This window comes from Protopterus annectens, chromosome 1.part1, assembly GCF_019279795.1.
Source record: "Protopterus annectens isolate FY-2018-M chromosome 1.part1, PAN1.0, whole genome shotgun sequence".
Taxonomy (NCBI): Eukaryota; Metazoa; Chordata; order Ceratodontiformes; family Protopteridae; genus Protopterus; species Protopterus annectens.
Window position 1 is genome coordinate 1,912,339,222 of NC_056726.1, and position 20,932 is coordinate 1,912,360,153.

A 20,932-nucleotide genomic window follows, 5' to 3' on the forward strand; every position below is an offset into this window, starting at 1 on the left:
TCATTTGGATAAATTCCTGGACCTCATCCTGTGTTATCAACCTATTGATATACTTGTTGCTGTTATAGACTGAGATTTCTCCATCTTTTGTCCCTGTCTGTGCAACAGATGACCTAAATGTGTAGAGGGTGCTGAAGCCTTGCATTGCCACTCTACTTTCTGCAGTTTTAAACAATATTTCTGGAATGGCACAGATATCTATATTCTACAGAGTGAAGTAAGAGTGTAGGCTGTGAAGTTTCTTGATTAGGCTTCTAGCATCGAACAGCAACACATTTAGGTTTCTTTGCATTTTATTTGCTATGCTTATAAGTTTGTCAATTTGGCACTGCCTAAAAAAAGCCTCTATAGTGGTGGATAAATGTTTAGCCAATATTCAAAAGCCTAGGGTGAACAGGTGCAGAGCATCCTTTGCAAAGCAGTGTGGATTGTTAAACACATACTCCCATGCCGATAAATATTGAATCCCCCCGGAAAGACACCAGAAACTAAGCCAATTATTGAAGACAAGTTTGATACGTTACTTTTAATTGGTTTAGTACTTTCTGTGAGTTTCATCGTTGAGAAGGAATGTTAAGCTCTGACACAGGGTTGACACTCTATATAGTTTTGTTGAGTTACTACGTAGTGTTTGTCCATTTGGGTCTGTTAGTGAGAAAAGTGGGGCTTTAGAGAGTCTTTCTGGATTACAAGGAGAATGCCAGTTGATTTTGGGGTGTTTTGGTGGAATCTGTTGTTTGGTAGTTACTTCCATAATTGAGAAAGATCATCAAAAAGTCAAGGTTAATGCCATTACTTTAGTCACTTTGATGATAGCTATGCCATTAGCATATAAAATACAGTTTAGGTTTGGTAGATTTTAGGGGTATCACTGGCAAATGGTCAAAAGAGCTGTGCTCCCACTGCTAAAGTAAATAGATAGATATAGATATAGAACTATATGGATATACAAAAGATAATCAAAACTTCATTATGCTCACGATATCGACAAAAAAAAAAAGGTTAACAGCACAGCATCAACAATGCAATGTGCATGCTCTAAGACATAACCTCTGAGCATGTGAAACAAAATATTGTTTGCATGGGAGTATGCCCCACTTATGCCCCCCCATGCCCCACTACTTATATATACCAACTCAGAGGTTTCACCTTACGGGGGAATGGGCTTATTCCCCAATCTTAATATTATGCCAATATTGCTGCAATGCCCGTCAGCTTTTCGTTTGACCAAATTAAACAGGAATACTGTCAACTAAAGTAAAAGTTGACCAGTATAACCAGACCCACATATATGTCATGCAGTTTTCTGAAACTTCACTTGAACATTAAGAAGACCAGCAAAAGTAATCAAACATGAAAAGATTGCAAATGGCTAGTCTTCTCAAGTTGAAGATCACAGTAAAGTGGGAACTGGGAATTTGCCTTTCCCTACTGTTGTACAGTTTTGGAACTGGTATGTATAAATAGTCAGGGGTGTAGAGGATACAGTTAGGATTGCTCTCTGCAAAAAAAAGTTTTAAAATTGTTTTTAGTATGTTTACTTGAATTTTGCATATTTGTTTGAGTACTGTGTAGTTGTTTTTTCTTTTCATGGACTCAATATATACACACATGCACACGCACACACACACACACACACACACACACACACACACTCACACACACATATATATATATATATATATATATATATATATATATATATATATATATATATGTATGTACGGGTCTACGTCAGTAGACCAAAATTACACTTAAGAGAAACTTACTTTACCAAGATGAAATCACTGAAGTTTAAACCATAGCATCACATTTCCTCACGTTTTACAGAGAATGGAGGCACTTGCCCTACATGGGGACATTTGCCCTTTTCCCGACTGTAATGCGATCCCAGAATTGGTATATTTAATTAGGGAGATGTGGGTGTGTTTGACACACTGCAGTGTGTTTTTACGTTGAATGTTGGCCATTTTCCCCTCGATTTGATCGACTGTCATATTGATTGCTGAGTTATAGGGTTGTGCTCAGTTTTCTACATACAGATAGCAAAACGTTCAAAATGTTGAGGGACTGTTTCATCGTGAAAAGTGAGTGGGACTGGAGAAGGTGAGAGCATGTGTGTGTGTGTGTGTGTGTGTGTGTGTGTGTGTGTGTGTGTGTGTGTGTGTGTGTGTGTGTGTCTGTGTGTGTGTGTGTGTGTGTGCGTAATTAAGTGAAGGTAGAGAAACAAGCAAAGTACCTGGATAAATCTGGTGTGCAGCACAACAGTAACTAATAAATTCCAAAAATCATAACAAAACACCAGAACACACAGCCATGGGCTAAAAATATTTAATTAGAAATAATAAAACATTAGTATTATCTAAAACAGGATGAAGGGTCTTCTCTACGTATATTGATAGTGGTTCAGTCGCCCACCCTACACTAGACACTATAGGTCTCATGGGTAGGTGAACCATATCCTTATGTATTTTAGGTAAGCCATATAGTATAGGAACTGTGGTATGCTCAACATTAAAATATTTAAACAAATCATCAGAAATAGAGCCACACAATAACAAATCAAACACTAAAAATTACACTTTCTCCATAATTCCATTAACAAATCCCTTTGAGACCTGTAAGTATACAGAAGCATCACTTAAATGCTGTAACATTTGTTCATAATATAGCAATTTATTTAATACAACAATCCCCCCTCCTTTATCCACAGGTTGAATTTCAATAACAGAAATGTCCTTAAGCTCATTCAAAGCTTCTACTTCAGCTGCACTCATATTATAAAAAGTAGTATATTGTTTATGTATAAACGCTTCCCTAATGTCTCTCACACAGAAATTTAAAAACGTATCAACAACTGAATAACTTTTAGGTGTATAGACGCTAGGGTTTTTAAATAAATTAATATTATCAGTCATTTGTGGAAATTCAATTTTCAACAATAATGTCCTACAAAGGTCTTTAAGCACATCTACCATGTCAGTCTTTTTAGCTGGAATAAACAAAAGTCCTTTACTAAGTACTGAGAGCTGTGCTGATGTTAACTCAATAGTGGATAGATTAAATACCAGTATATTCATCTTTTCCTGGTTCTCATGCTGGCTTGCTGCTCCTCCATGCTCTGAATCCGACGCACTTGTCCACTCCTTGTTCTGCTCCTGGATTGCCCTTTCTGGTTGATAGGCAGGGGTCCTTCGAGGGAAGAAGATCCCAGATCTCCTGTAGAATCTATTGTAGCTAAAACGCTACTTCCCATTTTTGCAGTAGCTGCATGTCCCACCTTGACAGCCCATTCTTGCATCCCACAGGCAATGGTACAGGATCTGTCAACGTCACTCCTGTAGCTATGGAAATCAGAGTTTCTATTGACCATGAATTAACACCATTCAAGTCATCCACATTTGACTGCACTGCATTTTCTCTTGGCCAGGAAAATACTGCCCCTTTCCTGAAATCATTTATATCTCTCTGTAATTTCTTTGTTTTAGTTGCACACAGTCTTTTTTTCATAACTAGATATATTCTCATATAAAATATCTAGTTTATCTCCGATTATATCAGTACCATACCTTGAACAAATAACAGTTTGTAGCTCCTTAATGGCATTTAACAGTTCTTTCTCCTGAGGCACAAAAAAGTCAATTAAAAGCCTCATATAATTGGCACTTAGCCATAAATTAAATGCTTGCCATTGTTTAAAGGTCTCACCATAGGTGGGCATTTTTAGGACTCCTAAGCCCCTAGGAACAACCTTGTGATGTAACAAAACATCCAGGTGAAACCTTTGCCACTGAAGTCACTTAAATTTATACAATTTATTTTCCAAGTATCTTGGATGTTTATTAAAAGAGAATTGTATACCCTCATCAATGGCAGTTGTTTGTCCTTGCAATTCAGTTGTATCAGATAGTGGACTCACATCTGCTCATAGCATCCTGTTCAAACGATCTGAGAGCACGGATGGAGTTCTAAATGCTGGATTGTAATCCAGCTCAATATTCAGACGTTCAGCCATGCTCTAGTCCAAAGCCACAGGAACAACAAAATGGAGAGAAACAAGCAAAGATAAATCTGGTGTGCAGCACAACAGAAAATGATAAATTCCAAAAATCACAGCAAAGCACCAGAACCCGCAGCCACGGGCTAAAAATATTTAATTAGAAATAATAAAACATTAGTATTATCTAAAACAGGATGAAGTCTTCTCTATGTATATTGATAGTGGTTCAGTCGCCCACCCTACACTAGACACTATAGGTCTCATGGGTGGTGAACCATATCCTTATGTATTTTGGGTACGCCATATAGTATAGGAACTGTGGGATGCTCAACATTAAAATATTTAAACAAGTCTTCAGAAACAGAGACACACATTAACAAATCAAACACTAAAAATGACACTTTCTCCATATTTCCATTAACAAATCCCTTTGAATCCTGTAAGTAGACAGAAGCATCACTTAAATGCTGTAACATTTGTTCATAATATAACAATTTATCTAATACAACAATTCCCCCTCCTTTATCCGCAGGTCGAATTTCAATAACAGAAATGTCCTTAACCTCATTCAAAGCTTCTACTTCAGCTGCACTCATATTATAAAAAGCAGTATATCGGTTATGTAAAAACGTTTCCCTAATGTCTCTCACACAGAAATTTAAAAATGTATCGACAACTGAATTACTTTTAGGTATATAGATGCTAGGTATCAATATACGTAGAGAAGACCCTTCGTCCTGTTTTAGATAATACTACTGTTATATTACTTCTAATTAAATATTTTTAGCCCCTGGCTGTGTGTGCTGGTGTTTTGCTGTGATTTTTGGAATTTATCAAAAATTAAGTGAGTTTGGAAATGTTCTTAAAGAAAATAAACTATTTTGCATAACATTGTTAAATCCTAATTACTATAATCACATAATGCTAATAAGACTGAAGCTCTGTGCTCTGTAGACAGTTACTTTAATATATATATATATATATATATATATATATATATATATATATATATATATATATATATACTATTTAATGTGACATGATTACAAAAGGATTAAAGTCTAAGCTTTCACCATTTCAAAATAATACAGTTCTGAAATCCTCAGAACTCATATTTATGCTAAAAGGTATACCGCTGTAGCTTAAATATGTCTCATCACTAAGTTCCCCAGGTACTCAATTAACCTCTCACATCATCTTACAGCTCTCTTGTTCTTTTTGTGCTTTGTCTGCCTCTTGACAATTTCAAGCTATGCTTCTCACTGACTTCATGAAGGGCCTACATGAAACCCATTTTCTGAAACATTATTCAGTGGAGGTGAATTGCATTATGATCTCTATGTCATATGATGACCAGCCTGCAACTCACATCCATTTAATTTTACAGCAAGAATTCTAGGAGTCTTAACCAATTTTTGCTTTGGTTGGATTGCCTATAGTTTGTAAACCAGTAATAGCTATAGCTATATTCACAAAATAATATATATATATATTTGCCATTAAACAAAATAATAAAAGTAGAATAGGAAATATAATAAAGCAAACGCTACTGTTTGAAACTTTATTGCAGATGCATTTTCCCATCAAAATATAACTGCAAATAGTTTTCCTTAATAAGTCTATCAATACTATTTTTCAAAACATGAATAGTTGTTTACATAGAGTTTAGAAAGCTGCAGCACAGTTTCACTTCAGCTGGTTCTTTATTTCTGATGTGCCATTAAGTGCCATGCATTCATGTTTTTATATATAACAGATAATTTCTTATGTTAACAGTAGAGTTTTGAAGAAGACCCTCATTTATGTAGTCATGTCTGTCTTTATCCTCTCCTCCAAGTAACATTCAGCATTTTTGGAAGATTCTGTATTTCGATATGGATGCATGCCAGTGATCACGCATGTTATAATGTCATAAGTCAACTATGTATGTTGGTCTCTGCTCCTGCCATTTTGTTCACATATTACTAGCAAGTACTTTGCAGCAAATCAAGAATAACAACAAATATTTCTTTTTTCTAGTATGTATATTCCTGATCAAAAGGAATCCCAAAAGCCCCAACCAGTTTGAGAAATGGCTCATTCATGGAGGTGACTGGGTGATGGAATTCTTTATCCATCAAGGAAGGACCTCATTGTTGATCATCCGATATAATAAGCCCTTCCTTAATAGATCCCATTATTAGACTGATTTCCAAACAAGTAAAGTAGTTGTGAACAGGAGAAAAACAACCACAGCAGGATCACCAGGAGGACAGGGCAGTTAAAGAGCCATGTTAAAGGGCCTGATGCCAAGCACTCATAATAGAACTATAGAAGAAACACTCTATTTGGGAGTGAGAAGCACATCCTCTCTCCAATATCTCACTTCTTGTAACCCTCACAAGCCAATAAGATAAGAAAGGCACATCCTTAAATGATTTCCTTGTGAGAAAAGAGAAAACAGAGATCAAAAGAACACTCAAACTAGATGAAACAGCCAGGAAGGGAATCAGACTAAACTTTCACACACCAAGGGTGGACCCCCTAACCAACTAGCATGGCAATTTAATTTGTCTAAATAGCAATTAAAGATAGGTTACAATATTCTTGAAATTAAATATAAGACAGCATAATACTACTTTTTGCAGCATTATTGTAGATGCATTTTTCTATCAAAATATAAATATGTTTAGTTTTTCTCAATACGTCTCTCAATATTCCTTTAAAAAAAAGGCAATCTAACCTTGGATGTCCAAGACCACATAAAGGAAGATCTCCATTAGAAATGAGTGGTAGTGCTCAATAAGTGGAACAACCAGTTAGGCAATCTGAGTTCCCATCTGTCTATTCTCAGGAGAAAGGGCAGTACCTAACACAGCCTTACAGGTGGGGATAAAGCATAACAACAGTTGTCCAGAACCCTGGATATCTGCAATCAAACAAAGAAATAGGTAAGTGATACTAAACATTTTTAAGAATAACTGCTACCATTTCAGGAGAAGGGAAGACTTCTATGAGCTTCTAGTGTCTTCTCCTAGAACCCAGGTAGAGGCCTGTATGGCCTGGTAGACTAGGCTTTAACTAGGAAGCAAAAAGGAATCAATTCCCCTGCCATAAAAGAAAGATCTCATGATAAACATAAACAAGAACATTTTTGCATGACAGCAAGGCCCCATGTATCCCAATACCTCCAATTCCCCAAATATACTAACTCTGATATCAGCTAAACTTCAGGTAAAAATGTAAAAACTCCTTAATCCCAGAGTTATCCATCCACCCATTCATCCATCCATCCAAACCCCCTTTTTCCCAATTTTATACATGGGATTGAGGTGTCACTTTAACAGTGCCAATCATCTAGATCCACAGTTAACACTGCCAGGTGACTAACCCTGTTGCAGCTGTTCTTCCATACCACACACTTGCAAGCACACTCACACCTATGTCCAGTCCAATCCACCTAATGAATATTTTTGGAATGTGGGAGGAAAGCAGAGCATCTGGGGGAAACCCTCATAAACATAGAGAGGGCATGCAGACTCCATTCAGAAGGCATCATAGCTGGGAATCAAACCAGAGAACCTCTTGCTTGAGGTAATAACACTATCCACTGCACCACTCTGCCACCCAAATCCCAAAGTTAAACGATCTCAGAAATGTAAAGTCTCAATGTGTAATAACATGGAGCTTCTTAAGAGACAGAATTAATTCCATTTGGATCAAGCTGTCATTTATACAACACATTTATTCCAGAAAGGTGTACTTAAGATGTTCACTAGTGTTGGCACCTGTGCAGATCCAGATCCCAACAATAATATAGTATGGATAGCTCACTGTAGATAGCAGGACTATGAAGGTGGCTTTGCAACATTGCAGCTCCATCTAAACCAATTTTTGGGCAGCATGTGTGTCTATGCATCTTGTGGCACAAAAATTATGTAGTGATGTTGTTGTGTCTGTAGAACTGCTGTAGTAAAGCTGGTTATTGTTGAGCTATGCAGACATCTTGTCTTCACAGACTCTCACAAAAACACACACACAGCACTTAAAGAGAAGTTAATCCACATTGCTATCAATTCAGTGTAATGCTCTTGCTGCTTATTATGTTAAAAAAAATCTTAAAAATAATTATTTTCCCAAAATCCCTGCATGCTCTGGTACAGCGTCACCAATAGCAGGTCTGACTCCCATAGCTGCTGTAGCTAGGTAGTGATTTCCATGTTGTGGGGGTACCATAACCTTTCTTTTTAATGTTGCTAAAGGTAAATCACCAAAAGTATCAGCATCCCCCAATATGCAGATCCAAAGCAACGAAAGTTGGACCTGCCCAATCAAACCTGTCTTGCCTGCTTATATCCCTCCAGTCCCACCGCACTTTCAGGTATTGCTAATGAAGAAGTGTCTAAGGGGTATGCTGCCTTTTAGCTCACATCTGACTATGATGTATCTCCCCTATGCCCCTGCTTCTAGCCAGAGGCATGATACTCCATACCACTGATATTTAAACAGAGGCATTTTCCTGCAACAGGATATAAAACTTCAGTTAAGACTGCAGCTCCGGCCATTATCAAAACAGCAACAGTAGTATGCAAACCCACAAGGCTCAGTCATTGAAGTCTGCAAACCATGCAAAATGCAGGCCTATGTCTGCTGAGGTACATCACATGTGCTAGATGCAATGACTTTCATTATTTTTATCCTTGATGTCTGAGTGCTCATATTTTATCAGATCCATTTTCATTAGCTGATGAATTATTTTCTCATAAATATATATTTGATCACTGTGCAGTGTATTGATGTATGTACATTCAAAGTCTATTGCTCCTTATTGGCTATAATATCCCAGTATCTCAGAGAAAGAGTAAGGTTTTTTAATGTGTTAAATGTCTGACTTTTCCTCAGAGATGGATTGAACTTAGAGACAGAATAATAAAGTAATCAAGATGGGGTGGGTTTCTTAGTTTTTCATTTATATAATTGCATGAAAGTTCTTGTTTTTTGAGTTACTACTATATAAATATATCATAGTTAACGTTATATCATGTCATGTTCCATTTCTTTCCTAAAATGTTTTCCCGCATCAATCATATCTGACACAGCTGGCACTTTCTGATCCATTAGAGGCAGCCTGGACAATGGGGCTAATATCAGGTAGAACATTTGCAACAGTCCACTACTTATGTCGATCTTTAATGACAAAGCACACTAATTAGTGCTTTGGTTTAAATATTTCATAAGCAGATCATAGATATTAACAATGTTAATGCTATCAGCACATAGCAGGTTTGTCTTTAATGTCATAAAAGTCAGAGGTTCTGTCCCCATACAAGGTGATTAGATTTATGTTTCCACACTGATGCTGTAGAGAAGTATAATATGTCACTACTCATCCGAAGTATACATTCAGAGGAGTCATTGACTAGAGGTCCAATTTGCCTAACCTAGTAGTAGTAGTTCAAAGCGATTTTAAAGGAAAACTCTGCTTTGCAACTGGAATATGTGTTTTTTCATTGTAACTTTGGTTTCTGAGTCTTTTTAATGCACAAAATAACTCTAGGTGCTTCTTATAAATTTTTAATATGTTTTCCAAAAAAAGCTTCCAATGGGTCTTCTTGTCTTCTTCCCAGAATACATTTCTTGTTCTCCTTATATTAGTCATGCTAGACATAAGGAAGTGATGTTTTTATAGTCCATTAAGACACGAGTCACATGCATCTTCCACACCTTCTACAGCAAGAGGGATTGCATTTAATTCCTAAATGACCATTGTGCACATTTCTCACAAAATGTGTTACAAACCATTCAGATCAATTTTACAGCTGTAGCAAAATAAAAGAGCTAAATTCCATTTTTGTAAGGGGTGTCATTTTGTAGTTCTGTGTTATTAGTACTGACAGATCAATCCCCAAACTCTTACTGAAGTGTCAAACCTAGCATTGTAATCCAAGAGGTGTTATCACTTCAAAGGACATGATCTGCTACTCATTAATGTCTAAAGCAGAAGGAAGATTTTTGTTTTTCTTATCCTGAATGTTGGAGAAATGTGCTAATTGATTGCTTTTGCTCAGAAGTAGTTTACACGCACAGTACACAAAATGTACAACTATCTACTCTTGAATTTGTGTTAAGATAATTTTAAAACTGAAATACAGATGTCTCCATACATTACATTTTCCCACTTCTGTAGCACTGCTATTCATTGATTTATATTGCAGCATACTGACCACTCATCACAACTGGAATCATTGAGCATGACATCAGTAGTTCTGTGTACAAATCTAGCACTTTCTATAAAACTGTTAAAGTTACAGAGCATATCACTTCTAAGTTGATCATAGTACAAAATATGTATGTAATCAGCTATTAGGGTTGACATCTTTGTTTTTAGATGCCCAGACTGGGAAGATCTTATTGAAACTTGAGCTTATGCAGGACAAGTCATGCCATCATCAAATAAAAAATAATTATTTATTTTCATCTTATTATCAAGATAAAGACTCTGATTTTTGTGACATTTAAGAGAAACGTCAGAGAATATTTTTTTATTGTAATGTATTAACACATTCACAATTTTTCTTGCATCCACCCTCCACAGGACAGAACTGCCCAAATCAGGTTTGTTGTGCAGAAAGAGAGAGGTGGCAACCTGTACCAATCACTTAAGTCCACTGAGATATTTATTTTCCTCTCTGCAATAAAAACTTTTTTTAAAACAGTTGCACAGCTCTCTGCCCATCTAAGACTGCCAGCAATACATGAAAGGGTAAACTACAGATTTTTCTTTGTTTGGCATACGTCATGCAGGCAAAGACAAATTCCTCAGCAAAGTAAGTGAGAAGTTAAACTTAAAAAAAAGTGGGTGGGATTTCACTTCATTTAAATCCAAGGCAAGGAATTGAAAATTTTATAAACTGCTGGTACCTACACAGTACTGAAACCATATTGCTAGGAGAAAAGCAACCTAAGGATCGAGATAAAGTGTAGGCATAGGTGGAATTTTCCTTCAAAAATTATACAGCGTTTATCTTAAGGAGTAAAGGGAAGTTTATTAAGCAACCAGGAAGAATAAAAAAATGAGCAGCAAATCATTAAACAAATATTCTCAAAGAAAAGAAAAAACAAAGACCCTGGAAACATTAACAATCATGTAGACCTCACATGAAACTTACATGATGTAAGAATGTTAGCGCAATGCTTCTCATTGCAATTACACATTGATAAGCATGTTTTCATAGCCAGAAGTGCTGGTGGGACAGGTTCATAACCCATAGACTGCCCATGATATGGAATAGACTCCCTATACATGACAAGCAGAACACCTCACTGGCCCTCTTAAAGAGAAATCTTGATGAGTGGATGGGAAATAGAAAATTCACCCTGTGGATCACTCCAGTGGCTCTGCTCAACAGAGGCACTGGGAACTATGGTCGGGTGGCATGATGCTAGAGTAATCCTATGGGCTAGGCTTGTAAAGGCTCCAGGGCCATTAGCCTAGTACACACCTATGAACCTATGAAAAGGTATAGGGAAGCATGACCACACAATGTAAACAAAACACCTTGCATGTTGGCAAACCTATAATGTGAGCACATGGAGACAGATTATATGAAGTAAGGGCAAGGTGATTAAAAGAATTAAGATGCAATGAGTTTTAAATGGGGAGAATGTACACAGAATTCAGTAGTATTACTACAGAAGTAAATAAGTGGGAGGGTAAATGGTGAAAACATACTCAGATAATGCAGCAAAATATGCTTGTGTTGCAAAGAAACTTTTATACTGATATAATAACAATGAATCCTGTTCACAATTCTTGGCCCATGTGCATAACTAAAAATGGACATGCCAACAAAGGATGTGAGAGGTGCACAAAGCCAACACTGTAACAAATGGGAGTAAATCTGATATTAATTTTGGTAACATGCTAAGTTGAGATAACAGTTAATGAGTACAGTGGATACATTAGGGGCTATTCACATAGACTGCAGTTATTGAATATGACATGTATATACAGGGAATGTATGTGTGATAACTGACAGTGCTACATGTATATACAGGGAATGTATGTGCAATAACTGACAGTGCTACATGTATATACAGGGAATGTATGTGTGATAACTGACAGTGCCACATGTATATGTAGGGAATGTATGTGTGATAACTGACAGTGCTACATGTATGTACAGGGAATGCATGTGTGATAACTGACAGTGCTACATGTATATACAGTGAATGTATGTGTGATAACTGACAGTGCTACATGTATATACAGTGAATGTATGTGTGATAACTGACAGTGCTACATGTATATACAGTGAATGTATGTGTGATAACTGACAGTGCTACATGTATATACAGTGAATGTATGTGTGATAACTGACAGTGCTACATATATATATATACAGTGAATGTATGTGTGATAACTGACAGTGCTACATGTATTACAGTGAATGTATGTGTGATAACTGACAGTGCTACATGTATATACAGTGAATGTATGTGTGATAACTGACAGTGCTACATGTATATACAAGGAATGGGGTCTATATTAAAAGCACGAAAAGACATAACCACGAATGCTCACATGAGCAAAAATGCCAGGAATTGAAAGGGTGTTTGTGGGGTCGTGGTACAGTGAGGAGTGGGATATTTGCCCTTTCCTCACTGTAGTATGATATCGGAGTTGGAATATATAGTTAGTGGGGAGTGTGGGGGGCACAGCTTCCCACAATACCAAGTTCGATTCCCAGCATTTTCACTCATGTGAGCATTTGCGGTTATGTCTTTTCGTGTTTCTAATATAGACCCCAGGGAATGTATGTGTGATAACTGACAGTGCTACATGTATATACAGGGAATGTATGTGTGATAAATGACAGTGCTACATGTATATACAGGGAATGTATGTGCGATAACTGACAGTGCTACATGCATACACAGTGAATGTATGTGCGATAACTGACTGTGCTACATGTATATACAGGGAATGTACGTGTGATAACTGACAGTGCTACATGTATATACAGGGAATGTATGTGCGATAACTGACAGTGCTACATGCATATACAGGGAATGTATGTGTGATAACTGACCATGCTACATGTATATACAGGGAATGTATATGTGATAACTGACAGTGCTACATGTATATACAGGGAATGTATGTGTGATAACTGACAGTGCTACATGTATATACAGGGAATGTATGTGTGATAACTGACAGTGCTACATGTATATACAGGGAATGTATGTGTGATAACTGACAGTGCTACATGTATATACAGGGAATGTATGTGTGATAACTGACAGTGCTACATGTATATACAGGGAATGTATGTGTGATAACTGACAGTGTTACATGTATATACAGGGAATGTATGTGTGATAACTGACAGTGCTACATGTATATACAGGGAATGTATGTGTGATAACTGACAGAGCTACATGTATATACAGGGAATGTATGTGTGATAACTGACAGTGCTACATGTATATACAGGGAATGTATGTGTGATAACTGACAGTGCTACATGTATATACAGGGAATGTATGTGTGATAACTGACAGTGCTATATGTAAATAGAGGGAATGTATGTGTGATAACTGACAGTGCTACGTGTATATACAGGGAATGTATGTGTGATAACTGACAGTGCTACATGTATATACAGGGAATGTATGTGCAATAACTGACAGTGCTACATGTATATACAGGGAATGTATGTGTGATAACTGACAGTGCTACATGTATATACAGTGACTGTATGTGTGATAACTGACAGTGCTACATGTATATACAGGGAATGTATGTGTGATAACTGACAGTGCTACATGTATATACAGGGAAAGTATGTGTGATAACTGACAGTGCTACATGTATATACAGGGAATGTATGTGTGATAACTGACAGTGCTACATGTATATACAGTGAATGTATGTGTGATAACTGACAGTGCTACATGTATATACAGGGAATGTATGTGTGATAACTGACAGTGCTACATGTATATACAGGGAATGCATGTGTGATAACTGACAGTGCTACATGTATATACAGGGAATGTATGTGCAATAACTGACAGTGCTACATGTATATACAGGGAATGTATGTGTGATAACTGACAGTGCCACATGTATATGCAGGGAATGTATGTGTGATAACTATCAGTGCTACATGTATCTACAGGGAATGTATGTGTGATAACTGACAGTGCTACATGTATATACAGTGAATGTATGGGTGATAACTGACAGTGCTACATGTATATACAATGAATGTATGTGTGATAACTGACAGTGCTACATGTATATACAGTGAATGTATGTGTGATAACTGACAGTGCTACATGTATATACAGTGAATGTATGTGTGATAACTGACAGTGCTACATATATATACAGTGAATGTATGTGTGATAACTGACAGTGCTACATGTATATACAGTGAATGTATGTGTGATAAATGACAGTGCTACATGTATATACAGTCAATGTATGTGTGATAACTGACAGTGCTACATGTATATACAAGGAATGGGGTCTATATTAAAAGCACGAAAAGACATAACCACGAATGCTCACATGAGCAAAAATGCCAGGAATTGAAAGGGTGTTTGTGGGGTCATGGTACAGTGAGGAGTGGGATATTTGCCCTTTCCTCACTGTAGTATGATATTGGAGTTGGAATATATAGTTAGTGGGGAGTGTGGGGGGCACAGCTTCCCACAGTACCAAGTTCGATTCCCAGCATTTTCACTCATGTGAGCATTTGCGGTTATGTCTTTTCGTGTTTCTAATATAGACCCCAGGGAATGTATGTGTGATAACTGACAGTGCTACATGTATATACAGGGAATGTATGTGTGATAAATGACAGTGCTACATGTATATACAGGGAATGTATGTGTGATAACTGACAGTGCTACATGTATATACAGGGAATGTATGTGTGATAACTGACAGTGCTACATGTATATACAGGGAATGTATGTGTGATAACTGACAGTGCTACATGTATATACAGGGTATGTATGTGTGATAACTGACAGTGCTGCTGTATTCTCCACTTCATAATTTACAAATAAGAAGAAATGAGCCATAGAGCTGTTGTGTAATGCACATCAGAAAGGGACACATATTTGCCATTTGTTGTCATTTCACAACCATAGAAAAGTGGTATATTAACTTGAAACATGTATTAGTCAAGCATTTGTTGTATATTCATGAACATCCTAAACAGTAATATAACACTCAAAATACACAAGTGACAAAAATGACACAATAGATCTGATGGCATTTCATTAGTTCAAGGTCTCTTTTCATAAATCGATCTCATCTACCACATGATTATACTGGGCATGTTTTCAAGAAATCACAGTGAACACTGTCATAACAGTATGTAAAGAACACAAACACGCAAGAAAGTGCCTAACACAGGCCCAGTCACACTTTATAATGATCTTGCATCATGCCATACAGTAAGAAATTTTATGTAGGTCCTAATGTCCTATAAAGCTCTACAGTATGAAGAAAAGAAGTACAGTATCCATAAATGTTTGGACAAAGACCTGCAATACAAAGTATTATTATTTGAAAATTACTTAATGCCTATGAGCAATCGCTGGCATACTCAAAATTTGCATCCTGCCAGACCCAAACACATGCCAGGACAGATATCAGAAAGCTGCATAACAACCTTAGACACTTTGGTTGTCTGGATACCTTATATTTGTTTTTCACACTTTAGAAATAAGCATACTGTGTGTGTGTTATGATGAACATACTTGAAGAGCTTTCAGAACTTTCCTGTTATAATGGGTGTGGATCCCTTACTTTGGAGGGTGATGCCTTAAATATGTGACCATCTGAATGTGCCATATATTGTTTTCTTTCATAAGCCACTCCTGCCTGATACAGTTATCTGACAGACAGATGTAACCAGATTCAACCCACTGCCTATCATATCACACACTATACAGAGCAGGGTATTGATTGCATCTACCATAGGACATAGGAATGTAGCTTGTCACAAATAACTAAAGTTAATGTGTGAAGTATGCAATTTGTACAGTATTATTTTGTTAGAATGATAATGAGGATGTAATTATGTTAATGTTCACGACTGTCAGTAGTGCAATATCAATGCTACTCGGCCAAGGAAGCTGTTTCTGTTGTTTAGTACACACACTGTTTCAGATTTAAATCACACTCTATCTGTGTAGATATACTATATAACTCATTACTGGATGCATGCCCCACAGGGGCACTCATACCATGACGTTTATAGAACAACTGTTTTCCTGGCAGGAAATTACAAAATGAGTTTAGATTTCTTTGTCCAAAGTAACAATTGATAATAATAACTTCATTCAATGTTGTTTGTGTAATGTCAGTACATTCATATAATGTTGCCCTTTGATGGAAATGAGCAGCAAGCTATGCATGACTATGTAAGTCCACCCACTAAGGACATGTGTATGAATCACACGTGCCATGGCAGAAATTTTAACACAGCCGTGAGACTCTACACCTATATGAAGTCATTGCATCATACAAGTCTTTTGCAAACAATTTGTATGAGAGAAAAGGGATGGGCAAGCTTCACACACTTTAATTGAACACATTGTAACAGTTGTGGATGTCATTCTTGCATAAGGACACACAATGCTTACAGTCTGTCAATGTGATAGTGTAAAGAATGAACATACCACTGTGCAATGGCTGCCAAGCCTGTAAGATATTTTGATATTGCAAGCCATGACATCATGTTATTGCTGCAAGGGATCTGTGCCTGTACTTTTTTTAAAAGACTATTGTTAGAAGTCTATTTTTCACACAACATTGCCTGATGCTAGTTATACCTAAGCTTAAGTGATGCATAATTCAGTTATCATTGTGGTGGGAGAATGGCAATCATGCACTTTGTGTGGATAATCAGGGATTTGTACATATGCCTTAGCATGGCACAACATACAAAACATTCCCCGGGATTCATTAATGTTTTTAGTCCATGCCAAGAACAGTGTAGCTCCTCCTACACAGAATATGGCTGCTGAGTGATTCAGCAAACAGCTGATCTGACATGCATGACTCTGGCAGCACTATTCCTGCTCAGACACCACTGAATAATGCTAACTACCTCATTTGCTGGTGAAAACCATGCAAATGAATTGAATTAGCGATTCAAGAAGCAGGCAGGTGTCCATGCAGGAATAGTGTAAGAAGCAGAAATGCGTTCAGCTACTAGCTGAACACATTTCTGAAAAATTACAAAATGGATGCATGATGGCTCGAAATAAAGCATGTATTACAACTGTTAGGCATGCCAATTGCAAAGGTCTCAACAGGCACAGAGGGACTCGGAGGAGGAATATCCTGAGCCTGACCCTGTAGTCAGACGGAGGCACGCCCAGTATGCCTTGTCCTTGGCAAAGAGGCAACGCATAGCACCTACACTTAGGACCTGAGGGACTGACCTCTCTCTCTGACTCGCACATACAGTAAAATGGATGCCAAACATCACACCATCTATACCTTACCATATATAGGCAGTGTACTGCTTGCATCCAACATGGTCAGTCCTCAAGCACCGTCCTCACAACAGCCTCAGGCACAAAGTAAGTCAGTCTACATAACAAAATAAATGAATGGAGTGAAATGTTGTGATAGCATATCTATGGTATTGATTCAAGCATGCAAAGGAATGGGGTGGCTTACTGGGATAGCAGCAGACAACTGACAGTTCTGTGGGACAGCAGGAAGTGTATTCTCAGTACTGGCCTACCCACACTATGCAGTACCACCCTAGTTGACAAATACTAAAATACTACTGCAGTATATGTGGTGAGCCAAATAACTGGGGGGGGGGGTCATAGGTCACATGCGTGGATGGCAAAATGGGGGTCCCATACCCACCACCAGCCTCACGCAGCAGATCAGCTGTAGAAAATCATACAGAAATGTCGGGCAAAGGCTCCCACATGGCGACATTCATGAAATCCCTACCTACAGACTTTTACACAGTGATATCACAGCAGGTCTGGCAGTGGCAGTATGGCTTTGAAAGGTAAGAAGTCTGAAACTACAAATATTTATGCCAGAACAATCTGACCTGTGGTCGATACTGTTATGCCTGTTGTCTCAAAGATAGGGCACACAACTATGCTAAATGGGACCAAAATGTTAAGCAAATATCAGCACAGTCTCTGCAAATGTGTATTGGGTACAGATGTGTTACCCCACCCCATAGTCCCAGAGAAATGCAGTAAGATATCCTTAGCCTTAAGCAACATCCAGCCATCAACTAGAGTGATGGCTCAACACAAACAGAAAGCAATTGTCAGTAACACACATAGTCAGCTTACTGGTGCCATCCCAGGGTTGTCCACTGCCGGCAGCCTGGGAACATATGATCATCAGAATGCACTGCCTTGCTGCAGATGGACTGCATATGTCACACCTGGCCTACAGGCCTGTGGCAAATGCCCATGTGTTACCCACAGTGCCCTGTTAGAGAGTGTCATGGGATCCATAACACCAACATAACACAGTCTACAAAATGCAAAGAAAGACCATGCTGTTAACAGCTAGGAGAAAACCTGCCAGTGTCAGAGAGCCAGAAATCTGGGCAAAGCCATGAATAATGGGGTGAAAAAGGTCCAAAGAGAAGGACACCTTTGAAATATTGCTCTAATAATGTTATAAAGTTGATGGAATGATTGTAGTAGCATGGAATGTTTGATGTGTACGAAGTCTGAAATCGCAATGTCAACTGTCAGTAATATCTGACTTCAATCCTAAGTGACTTGCAAAAATATTTTCCTTGAAAACCACAGTTGTTTTGTTAACCAACAAGATATATGTGTCATGAATGTGGACATTCTGTGATACTCTGTACTGTCGACAGGCAGGGCTAGGAGTCTAAACTTGGGAATGCACACATTGCAGGCAGACCTAACCCTGGAAGATGGTGACATATCTGCACCCACAGAACCCTGGCCCACAGTCATAGGGGTAACACATCCTTCCCTGATAACTCGTCCTATGCAACATCCTGACCCAAAAATGTGGCCAACCAAGCAAAATGAGGTGGTCCATATATATATATATAAAGAAACACACACACACCTCCAAGCTGGTCAAACAGTCTGACACACACAAGACCCTACAAGTGCAGTCAATCTTTGAGAAGACCCATATGCAAAATACTGGTAGCTATAGGCAAATATATCTGACCCAGGACACCCCCCCACACACACACATATCTTATCCCCTACAAATCTATCTGGAGTCTGCCTCTCATCCTGATCCTGTCTGATTTATATTACTCAACTGTGGACTGGAAATCAGACCAGGGCAGAACAGAAATGCAGAGAGTGTCCACCATTGTAATATATCACCAAGGTGCTGGACTGTTTCTACAGCTCCAGCATTCAATTGCTTGCAGGCACACCTCAGAACAGGCTAGATTGTGCAAGAATGCATAGCATTTGGCCCATAATTTTGGTGTGTGCATTATCCATCCTGTATTCCTCTGGTAAATCACTGTGATGATCTGAGGAGGTATGTCACGAGGTACTGAAACAATACATGACAGTGTCAAATGGCATATATGTCAGATGTCTGATAAAACAAGTCCTGGAACCCTAGCAACCCATACATTACTGAAAGAAATAGTCACACTCACTGTTTGGACCATTGTCTCCCCATTTTGATAGGCTATATCCAGTTATCCTGCACTAACAGATTGAAAGGTATGGCTGTAGCACAAAACAAACCAAACTGGAGTACAACATTCCCTGGAATGGAGTCTGACATGTACTATAAAAGGTCACATTGGGCATGCTCATGCACTTAGAGAAATGTCAGTAGGATCAAGGAATGAACAGGGCTTCTTCACCCAATGCACTTTCCATTGCCCTACTTTAGCAGTCCTGAAGATGTCTGTCATCATAGAAGTCCCTTTCGTCAAGGCTCAGCCCCATAAGCTCTGTGGCATGTGCGATAACTGCGTAACACTATAGTACAAATTACTAGTTAGGTAGGAGTTTTAATCTCTCCTGGCAAATGTAAAAGTGTGTGTGTGTTTAGAAGTTAAAACTTTTGGGTCCATTCAAACCCAGTACACTTCCCCTTTTCCTACTTTAACAGTCCTGCAGATATCAGTCACCTTAGAAGTCCCTTTTGTCAGGCCTCAATGCCATAAGCTCTGTGGCACATGGGATAACTGAGTAACACTATAGTACAAATAACTAGTTAGGTAGGAGTTCTAATCCCAGTTCTGGTAAATGTGTGTGTGTATGTGTAGTTTTAAGTATTTTGTGGCCTTTCTCACCCAGTACATCACCCAATGCCATACTTTACAAGGGCTGGTGATGTTCCTCAACATAGAAATACCTTTGGACAACATTCACCCTATAAGCTCCGTGGCACATGCGGCAAATGTGTAACAGTGTAGTAACAATAAATAAATAGGTAGGGGTTCTAATCTCAGTCCAGGTAAGTGTGTGTGTGTGTGTGTGTGTGTGTGTGTGTGTGTGTGTGTGTGTGTGTGTGTGTGTGTGTGTGTGTGTGTGTGTGTGTGTATAAAGTACCCTGTCTGTGGGGGGTTGTTGTGTTTGTTTAAGTACCATATCCACTGGGGGTGGGTTTTGCTACTTTTTGCTTTTGCCCACCTAGTACAAGGCCCACAGTTGTCATCCACTGTAGAGGGACCTGTAGACACTCTGCAGCCCTATAAGCATTGTGCTATGTGCAGTAACCATGTGACAGTATGGAATAGATAACAAGATAGGTTGTCCATCGAATCCTTGGATATCACTCCCCACTCAGGAATCATACACAAACACACTCAGGTAGGCAGCCACCCCTACATCAGTAGGTGGCCTGCAAACCAGCTCACAGATAGAACCCAGAGTGTGAAAGCAGTGGACTCCATGTCAGACTACTGAACA